Source organism: Leucoraja erinacea, chromosome 1 (assembly GCF_028641065.1).
Source record: "Leucoraja erinacea ecotype New England chromosome 1, Leri_hhj_1, whole genome shotgun sequence".
NCBI lineage: Eukaryota > Metazoa > Chordata > Chondrichthyes > Rajiformes > Rajidae > Leucoraja > Leucoraja erinaceus.
In genome coordinates, this window is record NC_073377.1 from 87586041 (window position 1) to 87599782 (window position 13742).

Consider the following 13742-nt stretch of genomic DNA (forward strand, 5'->3'; position numbering starts at 1 on the left):
GAGGTTATTGCAAGCCTCTATTAAGTCTATAGCCTTTCCCTTTGGCAAAGTCGCCGACATGTGAACTGAGTCAATGGTGAACCCCAAATAGTCCATAGTAGTGCAAGGCGTTAATTTAGATTTAACTGGATGGATAATAAACCCCAGTTTTTCAAATAACTCTTTTGTGGCTGTTACAGTTTGTTTGGCCAATTCCAAAGGTTTGCCCACAATAAGTATGTCATCTAGATATGCCATGACCATGTGTTTTCATTTCCGTAGAAACGCTAGGGCTGGTTTCAAAATTTTAGTGAACAGCCTGGGGGCTGATGTTAACTCATTTGGCAGCGCTCTATATTGCCAGTGCTGTCCCATCCAGTTGAATTTTAAGTAACATCTGTGGTCACCTCGTATAGGCACTGAATAGTAAGCATTTTTTAATCGATGCTAGCCATGAAGTAACCTTTGGAAATCAATTGTTTAGCAGTAACAAAGGTTTCCATTTTTAAATGAATATATTGTACAAATGTATTCAATTTGGTCAGATCTATGATTATGCAACAACCACCATCTTTTTTGATTTTGGTAAAGATATTGGACATGAATTCTAGCGGTTCGTCTTTGGATTTTTCAATTACCCCTTTTGCGTAAGACCGCTCCAGTTCAGCCTGCGCTTCTGATTTTTCTTTACCGGAAAGTACGAACATTCGGTTCGGTATATGTTGAACTGGAGGGCTGTACTTGTGTATAATTCTATTGTATATCCCTGGATACTGCTTAAATATAAGTATCGGTAGTTAACATACTCCATGCATCCAGAAAGGAGAGTAATCTCCCCCCCCCAACCTCCATGCTCCCTGCAATTTGTAGGGAACCAGACCCACCTACCTCCATAGTTACCAGTGGCAGGTTTACTTATTTTTGTAAATCCTTCATTGATGTTGAGGCGTCGGTGTCTGGGTTTGTGGTTTGGTTGATGTTGGAGGTTTGCGTATCTTCCAAGAAGGCCGGTCTGGGCCATGGCCTAAGAAAGACTCATGTTTGGTGTACCGGACCTTCGAGCTTTCACCAGTCGGTCTTGTTCTACTGGTGGGTGCGTAAGGGTGCTGTCTATGGCCGTGTGTTGCAAAGCAGTGCCAGTGCATCCTGTTGGTCCTGCGACATGTCCTTCTCATCCACTGTGCGGGTGAAAGTTGTTATCCCCGCTGTTTAGGAGTTTCCATATACAATTATTTACTACAGGAAACATTCCGGGATATACAGTTACCCGGTGTCAGGTGTCCTCCAGGTTTTGGCCAGTCTGGTCAGGCTGTATGAAGTTGGACACCATGTCCAATAGATTTTCACGTTCCTGCACCCCCTGCACACTTGATTTCTGTTCTGCAAACCCCTCTTCAGGATCAGCCCAGAACTGACCCCTAGTACTCCCCTCTGACGAGGGAGAAGCACTGTGCAGCCCTACAAGAGGTGCTGCTGTGGGTTTTACATAGAGCCCACAGTGACTCGACTCCATCTCCCGGAGCCTGTCACATTGGAGCAAATGCTCCACACACCACTCCATCCGGCTCCAGCGCTCACGGTCGCTGGCCGCCCGCGGCTGCTCAAAGTCGGACTCCTCTGAGTCCACGACTTTGATGGTTTTTTGTCTTGCCTTACCGCCTGGCCGCGGAGTGGATCTGGCCAGTGCGGAGGCGACATCGGGCACAGCTGATCCCATTATAGGTGATTCAAGTGCCGCTGGCCGCTGCTAGTCCACCAGCTTTGTCGCAGCCCGTTGGTTTCTCCACCTGTAATCAGCATGGGAAAACACAAAAAGACCGTAGCTCTTACCTGCAGGTCTGGTTTAAATTGTCGCTACGGGGGAACGTCGTTCCACCCCGCCTCCTGCCGTTTTCGACTTGTCAAAAGTCGACGGCCCCATTCTGAATAGTCTCCCGCCCGGCCGTGGTGTTCTGGCCGGCGCGGGACCAAAAGCCGGCACAGCTGATCCCACTTACGGGGCTTGTGCCTTCAGCTGCTGCTGGCTCCCGCAACTTCACGGTCCTCCCCAGCCAGCTTCACTCGCAGCACTTGTGGACACTATTTTGTCCAGCTTCCCCCCCCCCCCCCCCCACCCCCCTGTGTAAAACAGCGCGTGGGGACAAACACTACCACAGAGTAAATCACTTATCTGCTGGTCGCGGTTTCAAACTTACCGCTGCGGGGGAACGCTCCACCCGCCTGTCGTTTCGCAAGCGTGAAAGCGATATGGACACGCATGCGTCCTGGCGGGGTTCTTCACGTAGTCACTCACGTGACTCCGAAGTAAAATAGGGCCACTGTGTGTATCATCACCAAAATACACTACAGAAGCTCAGCAAGAGTTCTTCTAATTCTATCACTTGAAAAGGAAGAAGTAAATGATTCACAGGAGCACCACAACCCAAAGGCTTCCTTCCAAATCACATTCCATCTTGACCTAGGAATACCTCACATTACCTTCTTTGCCGTTTGCTCACTTGGAGATCTTTGCCTAACCTTCCCATGGGAATGACATCACCAGAAGGATTGCAGTTGTTCAAGAAGGTGGCTCACTACCCAATTCTGAAGGAAATTTAATGATGCCTGCATCCTACACTATGAAATAATAAAATGAAGCCAGGCAATGCACATGGAAGTTTTCTTCCCTGATTATTTCAAATAGCAGACTAAATAACTTGCTTTACAAAAATTGACTACCCATTCATTCCCCAGCCAAGTGTTTATATGGTTCATTAGTGCATAATGTCAGTCACAATATTTTAGATTTACATTCACATAAAGATAATTTGTGCAGATTTTAATCAAAAAGTTTTCTCCTGCCCTTCTGTATATATTTGACACACCATTTCAACTCTAATAATTCATTTTCAGCTCAGAAATTTACAATTATGACCTGCTCGAAATTGTACTTACATTGTCTTTTTATGCTATTACCACAACCCGACACAACTATACTGCTCTAGCATACTGACTGGTTGCATCATGGCCCGGTTCGGCAACTCAAATGTCCAGGAACAAAGGAGATTACAGAGAGTGGTAAACACTGCCCAGTCCATCACCAGACACAAGATTCAAGAATAGCTTCTTCACAACCACTATCTTAAACAGCACACAACTCTAAGGGCAGCAACTATGAACTTCTATGGACTGTCTTTGGTTGCACTAAAGTCTTCGACTTTTTCACTGATATTACAGTTAGTAAGATATTGATTTTTTTTTATTATTAGATATTATGCATGTATTGCTCTTATAGGCCTGTGAAGTTGTTGCAAATAAGAATGTCATTATTCTGTTGTGACAATTGAGCACACTTGACTTTGACTGACTGACATTAGGTCTCTACCCGCAATGTCACCTATTCCTTCGCTCCATAGATGCTGCCTCACCCGCTGAGTTTCTCCAGTATTTTTGTCTACCTTTGACATTTTATGACCTTGTTTTACCAGCATTGTCATTGCTTCATTTCAGCCTTCACACAAAATGCTCTCTACAGCACATATGTAGACGTTGATGAGAGTTGTTGGGGACATGCCAAACATCCTAAGCCTTCCAAGGAAAAAGGTTCTGGCAGACTCCTGTCTCATAATGTTATATCATGCAGAGCTTATCTAAAGTACACTCCAGCTGACATGATTTGTATTTGTGGAATCAGATTATTTCCTTTCAGCCAACCCACAAGGCACATCTCCTTGGAACTATTTATTTTGAACATGGAGGGTGGGAAAAGTCAACCACAATCAAAGACCTGTGAATCTTACGGTGACAGTAAAGACCCTGTAATGCTGTCTATATAAACAGGCAGAGACCTAACTGTGCATACCAATTGTGGTCCTGAAATAAGGCCACTTTCTACTTTCCAAAGCTTAGTCATTGTGCTTAGTTTCTTTAATGAGTGTGGACAAGACCTGCTGCATGCTTTTCCCAAATAGCAAGGAAATAGGCCAAAGATAGACTTAAACAGCTGGAGTAAAACAGCAGGTCAGACAGCATCTCTGGACATTTCGGGTTGAGACCCTACTTCAGACCTTTTGGTCCTACTTGTCTATACCCACCAAGTTGCCAATCTGTGCTAATCCCATTTGCCTGCATTTGGCCAAATCTCTCTAAACCCTTTCTGTCCATGTCTGTATGTCCAAATTTGTTTTGAAATTTGTATTTGCTTCTATAGCTTCCTCTGACAACTTGTTCTAGGTACTGTCCACTGAGTGACAATCGTAAATCTCTCCACTCTTACCTTAAGTCTATGCCTCTAGTTTTAGAATCCTCTGGGAAAAAGATTATGACCATTCACTTTATCAATGCCCTTCATGATTTTGTATACTTCAAATCCTAGCCTATCCAGCCTAATGAACCGAATCATGTCAAGCAGAAAGAAAAAATAGATAGGAAGCCCCTGCTACACCAACACGATTCTCACTTTACGGAGAGCTTGTGCAGAGAAACAATCTTCAGACTTTTTTAGAGATACAGCATGGAAACGGACCTTTCAGCCCACCGAGCCCACGCTGACCAGCGATCTGTCCTGTACACTAGCACTATCCTATACATTTGGGACAATTTACAGAATTTTACAGAAGCCAATTAACCTACAAACCTACAGGCCTTTGCAGCACCCAGAGAAACCCCACTTGGTCACAAGAAAAACGTACAAACTCCGTACAGACAGCATCCATGGTCAGGATAGAGGGTCTCTGGTGTATTAAGGCAGAAACTCTACTGCAGTGCCACTGAGTCGCCCCCAAAGTAATTGAGCCTCCCTCATTTGCTTTGTAGTGAGAAACTACATGATCACTAAACATGTAGAAAAAATTATGCTGCTACATTTGAGATCTTAAGATATAAAAGCAAAGCACATTGATGGTGATCATTTCCTATATCCATACTGCTCCATAGTTTAATCCTAAATTCTTTCCCATACCATGAGCAAAATATTTATTCCCAGTCTTATTAATAATGTTGCTTAATTCTATGGCATTCTCACTCTCTCTGGTGCCAGATGATATAATTCCATGACAGAATGGCTAAGATCAATGATGAATCGTATTCACATGTATTCGTATTCACATGACTAGTGATGAATCGTATTCACATGACTAGTGATGAATCGCATTCAATAAGTTGCATCTCACTGACCATAATAGATAATGCTGTCAGGCGGTGTTATAAATGTATCTTTGTTATTGTTTAAGTTATTGGCTAATTATCACCTTTTACGCAAGTGTGACCGACATGCTTCAACTTTCAGATGACTGTCAGGGTCAAATATTTATACCACTGTACAAATAGCTGGTTTTGAGAAAACTGTAAGTAAATAATTTATCAGTTCAGTTAGGGTGCAGGCTGAGGAGGAGTCGCTTGAATGATGTTCTTGAGGAGGCTACAAGCTTGACAGTTTATTACTCTGTAAAGAAATGAAAATTGCAACTTAAATTGCAAATTAAAATGCAGGGTGAAATTACATTTTGACTTTGAGTGAGGTCAATGGAAATGAAAGTGTGAAGGGGTGCATAATGACCAGTTTAGAACAGTTCTTGGTTCAAACATCTCTATGTGACAATGAATAGGAATCACAGTCTTTGTCTATTGTCACAGGAATTGTCTATTGTCTATTGACTTTGTTCTTTCCAGTTAAATATTTTTGAAGATTAGCTGTATATTAGAACGGAAGAAACTATTCAGACTATGATTTTTAAATTTATCAGGCAAGGTTCCTGGGATGGAGCTTTACCCAGGAGGTAATTATGAATTAATTAATGATACTTAAGTACCTAGGTACACTGAAATGCATTGTTTTGCATGCAACCTAGGCAGTACACAAGTGTCGCCATGTGTTTTGCATTGATAACGTTACAAAGTACCGAACAGTCCTATCTACTGCCTGCCGACACATGTGGCAGCAGTCCCCCTGCCCCGCCGGGTCTCCCTTAGTTCACTTGGCACCTCCCTCCCTCCACAATGGTTACCCGGTTACCTCTTTGTTCTCAGTGGCATGCCCCCATAGTTCTCATTGGCCCTCCTCTGGGTCGCCCCCATTGCTCTTGCCGGCACACCTCCTTCACGGTCCCACCTCGCTCTCGGTGGCGCTGTTCATTTGGGCGATCTGGGCTTATTGGGTGGGTCCTCCGTTGTTGGGCCATGGTTCCTCTGACCACGGCAGGGCAGGCCTCCATCGTCAGTGCGCGGCAGCGAGCTGAGCTTACTTGCTGGGAGTGTCCTGAAAATGTGGGAAATTTGGGAAATTTGTAATGCCCCACATACTTTTCCATCTATTAAAGGACACTGTTTAGATGAAGAGACATCTAGCAAAGATTAATATGCAACAATAGTAAGAGTTTTAGCTCAATTGATTTTTCTTTGATATTTTATATTGAGCAATTATGGAAAAGGGGGAGAGGGAAAGTTTGATCCTGACTACAGGTGCTGGCTGTACGGCAGATTTATTTTGTACCTTCTATAAAGCTTTTACTTCTTTCCTAAAGGGTGACATCTAGGAATGGACTCAACAATCCAGTTGTGTTTAAACCCATGTTTTATAAAGGAAATTGACAATAGACAATAGGTGCAGGAGTAGGCCGTTCGGCCCATCGAGCAAACACCGCCATTCACTGTGTTCATGGCTAATCATCCACAATCAGTACCCCGTTCCTGCCTTCTCACCATATCCCCTGACTCCACTATCTTTAAGAGCTCTATCTAACTCTCTCTTGAAAGCATCCAGAGGTTGGTCTCCACTGCCATCTGAGGAAGAGAATCCCACAGATTCACAACTCCCTGGGTTAAAATGTTATTCTTCATCTCCGTTCTAAATGGCGTACCCCTTATTTTTAAACCGTGGCCCCTGGTTCTGGACTCACCCAACATCGGGAACATTTTTCCTGCCTCTAGCATGTCCAACCCCTTAATAAATGTATATGTTTCAATAATATTCCCTCTTGTCCTAAATTCCAGTATACAAGCCTAGCCGCTCCATTCTATCAACATGTGATATCCCGGGAATTAACCTTGTGAACCTACGCTGCATTCCCTCAATAGTAAGAATGTCCTTCCTCAAATTTGGAAACCAAAACTGCACACAACACTCTAGGTTTGGTTTCACTTGGCCCCTGTACAACTGCAGAAGGACCTATTTGCTCTTATGCTCAACTCCTCTTGTTATGAAGGCCAACATGCCATTAGCTTTCTTCACTGCCTGCTGTACCTGCATGCTTACTTTCAGTGAGCAATGACCAAGAACCCCCAGATCTCGTTGTACTTCCCCTTTTCCCAACTTGGGGATAATAATCTGCCTTCCTGCATTTTCACACGAAGATTCAACCTGCCTTGAGATTTTCAGGAATTATATTTGATGTGTCCATTTTATATTATTTATTAGTAAATGTCAAAATGAAGGAATTTGAAAAGCTGATTAGAGTTCTTTGGATTATAACAGCTACACATCAGTGCAGGGTTTGGAAATAGGAGACACAAAATTGAGACACTATGATTCCACTGCTGTAATTACAGTGTGACAAATGTATGGAGGTGGCTTGCATTATGAATGAGGATATAGGAATTTATAATAGGAAAGGTTGATAAGAGGAATGATAGGTTTGTGAATGATGTGGGAAGACATGAGGTTTTTAATATATTATTAATCAATGTATGCATGCTGTACTTTTCCATCTTCTGTTATCAGTTGAGGTGTTTTCATCTAATAATGGGACTATTATTAAGATGGTGTGGTTTTCAAGGGATCAAAAAGAACTGATCAGGTAGTTCCAGGCAGATTCAGCAAAGAAGTTCAGCGAAACGATCACCCAGGGAGGCATGTGAGGTGTCTCAGATGGGGACAGGACAAGGAGGGATGAGGAGATAGAATAGGATAGCATAGGTTGGAATCAAGATATGTGGAGATGAAATTCACTGGGGCTGGAACAGGCAGGAAAAATGGGTCTCCTCTTTGTGGATTTTGGTAAGGAAACAGAAGAGCACAGTGTGGGACTGAGAACGTTGGAGGCTGTGAGGGAAGATCACCAAAGGAGATGAGATCAAAATGCTGTAGGAACTCAGTCGGTCAGGCAGCATCAGTGGTGGGAATGGACAGAAGACGTTTCTGTCAGGACCCCTTATTCAGTATGATTGGAGGCATTTGCTTAAATAGTCCCAAATCAAGTGCAACATTACCTGGACGGCCAATAATATGCTAATCAGAATTCAGTTGTACATCAGTTACTAAATAATTTTTTTGAGCTATCTTTGGATGCTTTAATGTATTCTTTCATCACATTTTAATGAGTGGGCAGATGCGTGGCAGATGCAGTATAATATAGATAAATGTGATGTTATCCACTTTGGCGGCAAAAACAAGGGGGCAGATTATTATCTCAATGGGGTTAGGTTAGGTAAGGGGGAGGTGCAGCAAGACCTGGGCGTCCTTGTACATCGGTCACTGAAAGTTGGCTTACGGGTACAGCAGGCAGTGAAGAAAGCTAATGGAATGTTGGCCTTCATAACAAGAGGATTTCAGTATAGGAGTAAAGAGGTTCTTCTGCAGTTGTATAGGGCTCTGGTGAGACTACATCTGGAGTATAGTGTAGTTTTGGTCTCCTAATTTGAGGAAAGACGGCCTTGTGATTGAGGCAGTGCAGCGTAAAGATATTTGATACAAATTCCAAAGGGTCATGTTCCGATTTCTCTATGATTCCTGATTATATGTAGTCTCACCAGTTCTGCCTGTCCCTCGCATTTTTCTTTTTGTGAGAGGGTAAACTCCCTGTGGGGTGCATGCTGAACTGGTGGCATACTTTTTTGAACTAAGTCAATTTTGTATCCCTGAATACTTTGTAGTATATAATTGTCGAGAGTGATAGCCCTCCATGCTTCCAAAAACAGGTGTAACCTACCCCCTGTTAGTAAAGACCCTGCACCTTTTATGTTCTGGAAGGAACCAGACCCACCTACCTCCATTGTTACCGGTAGAATATTCATTTCTTGGGTTTCCGGCTCTTCATCTGTCGAGGTGTTGCTGTGTGGGGTTGGCGCATCTTCCATGGGGTCCGCTCTGGGCCCTGTCCTAAAAAAGACTTCGGGGATGATATGCGGGCCCCATGCTTTCACCAGTACCATGTTGTAGACACCTACTGGTGGATGCGTAGGGGTGCTGCCGTCTGGGTTGCGTGGCCTTGCTCGTTCTGGGGCCTGCCCTCATGAGTCCAAGTGCTTTAGACTCCTCGTCCTATGAGTGCAGGCAGGTGGGACTAAGGGGAAAAAAATTTGTTCGGCACGGACTTGTAGGGCCGAGATGGCCTGTTCCCGTGCTGTAATTGTTATATGGTTATATGGTTATATCTTTTACCTGCTTTGGCAGGTCTTTACCAAATAGCAGGATTTGTGGTTGTGAGGTCGGCGTTTTGCACAACCCTGCAAATTTGGGGTTGAGGGCAGGTCTTATGGCTTCTTTCCGTAGGTTAGTGATTTTGAACTGTGTATTACACAGCAGAACCAGGGTGTCTTGTTGGTTGTTGGTCATTTCAACACCGTCCACGGAACGAGCGTATGAGGTTATGGCTGAAGTCAGGAGCTTCAGAATTTTTTTGGAGGTTTAGTTCTTGGGTTCGAATACCCAAACCAATGTGCCCCCAGATTTGGCTATTGATGGCCGGTACATTGAGCGATATACAATTCTCCGGTGGCGTGTATAATTCCAACGCCTCATTGACTACCTGTTCTTGGAGTGGGTTGAAGGACAGGTAGTCAATGCTAGCCGCCAGTTTAGTCTGCAACGGCTGTCCCGCTCGCTGTGTTACAGCGTTGCGGTTTACCACTCTCAGCAGCTCTTCCTGTTCCTGCACCCCCAGCATACTGCTGTTGTCTTCAGCCAACGACCCCTCTTCTTGACCAGCCCAGCCCTGGTCACCAACGCTCCCCTCTGCTGTGGGAGATGCGATGGCCAGTGCTGGATATTGCACTGAGGCGGGTGTGCTTGCACTCCCTTGGCGTGCTTGCCCCATCTCCAGGAGAAAATCCCGCTGGAGCATTTGCTCCATTAGCCGCTCCATGCGGGCCAAACGGTCACCTTTGCCGCTCTCGGGCGGTGAGTCTTCCGTGCCGGACTCATCGGAGTAAACCGGCCGGACCGACTTCTGTTTTGCCTTGCCTCCAACCCGCTGCGGTTGTTCGAGCTGAGCAGCTTGCAGCATTGGGCTTGGCTCTACAGAGATTTCATTGGTGACTGTGGACCGCAGCGAGTGCGGTCCATGTGCAGCCGGTCGCCCTCCACTGCTGGAGGGAGTCGCCCTCCACTGCTCCCCTCCACTGCTGGGCCATCACAGTCGGACGGGGTGCGACCTTCTTCGTTTGTCCGCCCTTGTCCATTTTCTCTATGAAGACAAATCACAACAAGGGTTTTTTCAAATACGACCTCAGAATAAGTTTTACTTACCTGGAGGTCCCTTTTTAAACTGTGTTGGGGGAGAGCTCGTTCTCCCGCCCGTCGCTGTTGCACTGCGTGAGACGCTACGTCGCGCATGCGTGCTGGCGGGGTCTTCACACAGTCACTCACGTGACTCCAAAGTAAAATTATAAAACGACTGGACATGCTAGATGCAGGAAAAATGTTCCCAATGTGGGGCGAGACCAGAACCAGGGGCCACAGTCTTAGAATAAAGGGGAGGTTATTTAAGACTGAGGTGAGAAAAAACTTTTTCACCCAGAGAGTTGTGAATTTATGGAATTCCCTGCCACAGAGGGCAGTGGAGGCCAAGTCACTCGATGGATTGAAGAGAGAGTTAGATAGAGCTCTTGGGGCTAGTGGAGTCAAGGGATATGGGGAGAAGGCAGGCATGGGTTATTGATAGGGGACGATCAGCCATGATCACAATGAATGGCGGTGCTGGCTTGAAGGGCCGAATGGCCTCCTCCTGCACCTATTTTCTATGTTTCTATGTTTCTAATTAGCGTATTTCCTTAAATAGAGGGTACACAAAGTAACTGTTAAAGACTATTATTAAGATCTTGTGGTTTGCATGGGATCACAAAGAACCCCTGATCATTAAAGCAACAAATTGGAAGACACGTGGATCAAAATATGTGATAAATGAAACAATTAAATAAGATAGAACACTACAGCAGAGACAGGCCCTTCAGCCGACAATGTATGTGTTGAACATGATGTTAAACTAACCTCATCAACCTGCACATAATCCATATCCCTCCATTCCCTACATTTGCATGTGACTGCCTAAAAGTCTCTTAAATGCCACTATCATAACTGCCTCACCCAAGGCAGCGCATTCCAAGAAAAGTAATAGTGGTTAAACTGAGACCTAATGCAAATTCATTAACTGCGGGAAATTTGATCATAAATGTTAAATCAGTGAATAAAAATAACGTTGCTTTCCCTGTGGCACTTATCATCTTTCTAAAACGTATTTCCAAATTGCATGCCATAGCAATTTTATTCAATTCTAAGCAAAAAAAACAAAGTCTTGGAGGTATACACAAAATGCTGGAGTGACTCGGTGGGTCAGGCAGCATTTCTGGAGAAAATGGATAGGTGATATTTCTGGTCTTGACCCTTATTCAGACCTGTCCTGTACTGGAGGTACTCAGCAAGTCAAGCAGCATTTGAAGCGGTTAATGGAAAACAACATTTTAGATGGGGACCCTCTGTAAGATCAATGGAGTAAGGGGGGAAAAGTGGGAAAAGAGAAGAAACCAGGAGGGATATGGGTGGTGAAAAACCTGACAAGTGATAGGTGGATATAGGCAACAGATGGGGTGGAGTAATTGACGAAGACTAGAAATGGAAAGGGGACAAAAGGACATCAGATATGAAGAGGTATGAAATGTAAAATTGTAGAGAGGAATATGTATGGAAGGGGACAGCATGAAGGGAAAAGAGCAGGGATAAAAATGAAATGCGTATGAGAGATGAACATGCAGAAAACATGCGGAAAATAAGTAGCACTACTGGGACTGTGGAAGATGGTGGAAGAAATATATGCGCTCCAGGGTTGAGGGGCAGGTTTGGACGGAATATTACTTAAATTGAAGAATTCAATGTTTATACCATTGGGTTGTAAGCTAGCCATGTTGAATAGGAAGTGCTGCTCTTACATTTGTGAGTGCTCTTTTCAAACCAACCACATTTGCTTTTCAAACCAACTACATTTGCCTCTTCAAACCAACCACATTTGGCTTTTCAAACCAACCACATTTGACTTTTCAAACCAACCACATTTGCCTTTTCAACCCAACCACATTTGCCTTTTCAAACCAACCACATTTTAATTTTCAAACTTCATTTTCAAACCACATTAAGGGCACTCACAGGCCAGTAAAACCACACTCACAGTTTAGTAGACATGTGTTCAGTTGATTCACAGATCAGACAGAGAGCTGTGACCTCTCGCTTCGCCATCTTGCAGCGACTGAGGCATGTCCACACTTCTGGGTTTATAGTCCCTCTCCTCTCCTACCGGAAGGGGCATGGCCTTCATGGCATGATAGACAGGAGAGAGAATATCAACATTTTTAAAACATTAATAAATCTTTTATTTTTCATCGATGGGAAAAATCCTCTTGCCCTGATAGATGGAGAGGGTCTCTGAGTAAGATGGCCAAAAATCACAGCCGTAAGTGTAACCGGTTTTTCTAAAATCAATATACAGTGCAAGTATAGACTTTTAATTATATAGATAAGATAAGAAGGATATACCGTATATACTCACACATACTCAAAAAAACAAACAATAGTAGAATAATAATAATAATAATAATAATAATAATAATAATAATAATAATAATAATAATAATAATAATAATAATAATAATAATAATAATAATAATAGTCTATTGAAGTTTAGAGCTTATTTGAGTTTGTAGTGTTTAATAGCCTGATGGCTGTAGGGAAGAAGCTGTTCCTGAACCTGGATGTTACAGTTTTCAAGCTCCTGTACCTTCTTCCCGATGGCAGTGAGTGTGTGGCCAGGATGATGTGGGTCTCTGATGATGCTGGCTGCCTTCTTGTGGCAGCAACTCCGATAAATGCCTTTGATGGTGGGGAGGTCAGAGTCAGTGATGGACTGGCAGTGTTCACAACTTTTTGCAGTCTTTTCCGCTCCTGGGCGTTCAAGTTGCCGAACCAGGCCACGATGTAACCAGTCAATATGTTCTCTACCATACACCTGTAGAAGTTCAAGAGAATCCATTCTAACATACTAAATTGCTGTAATCTTCTCAAGAGGTAGAGACATTGATGTGCTTTATTTATAATTGCATCAGTGTGCTGGGTCCAGGAAAGATCTTCCGAAATATGCATGCCCAGGAATTTGAAGTTTTTTACTTTCTCCCATTGATACAAACAGAATTGTGGGTCCTCATCTTTCCTCTTCCAAAGTCCACAAGCAGTTCATTGGTTTTACTGATATTGAGAGCCAGCTTGTTGCGCTGGCACCATTTGTTCCAGGCAGGTACTATCGCAGTCTTTAAGAAATATTTAGACAAGTACGTGGATAGGTGAGTTTTTGAGGGATATGGGCTAAACACAGGCAGGTGAGATTAGATGACGCATGTTGGTCGGCGAGGGCAAGTTGGGCCGTAGGGCTAGTTTCCTTGCTGTATGACTCTATGACTATAAAATGGAGGGATATGGATTACGTGAAGGCAGAGGAGATTGGTTTAACGCCATCATGTTTGGTGGACATCGTGTGCCAAAGACCATGTTTCCGTTCCATGGTACAAGCTGCAAAAATCATGATGTG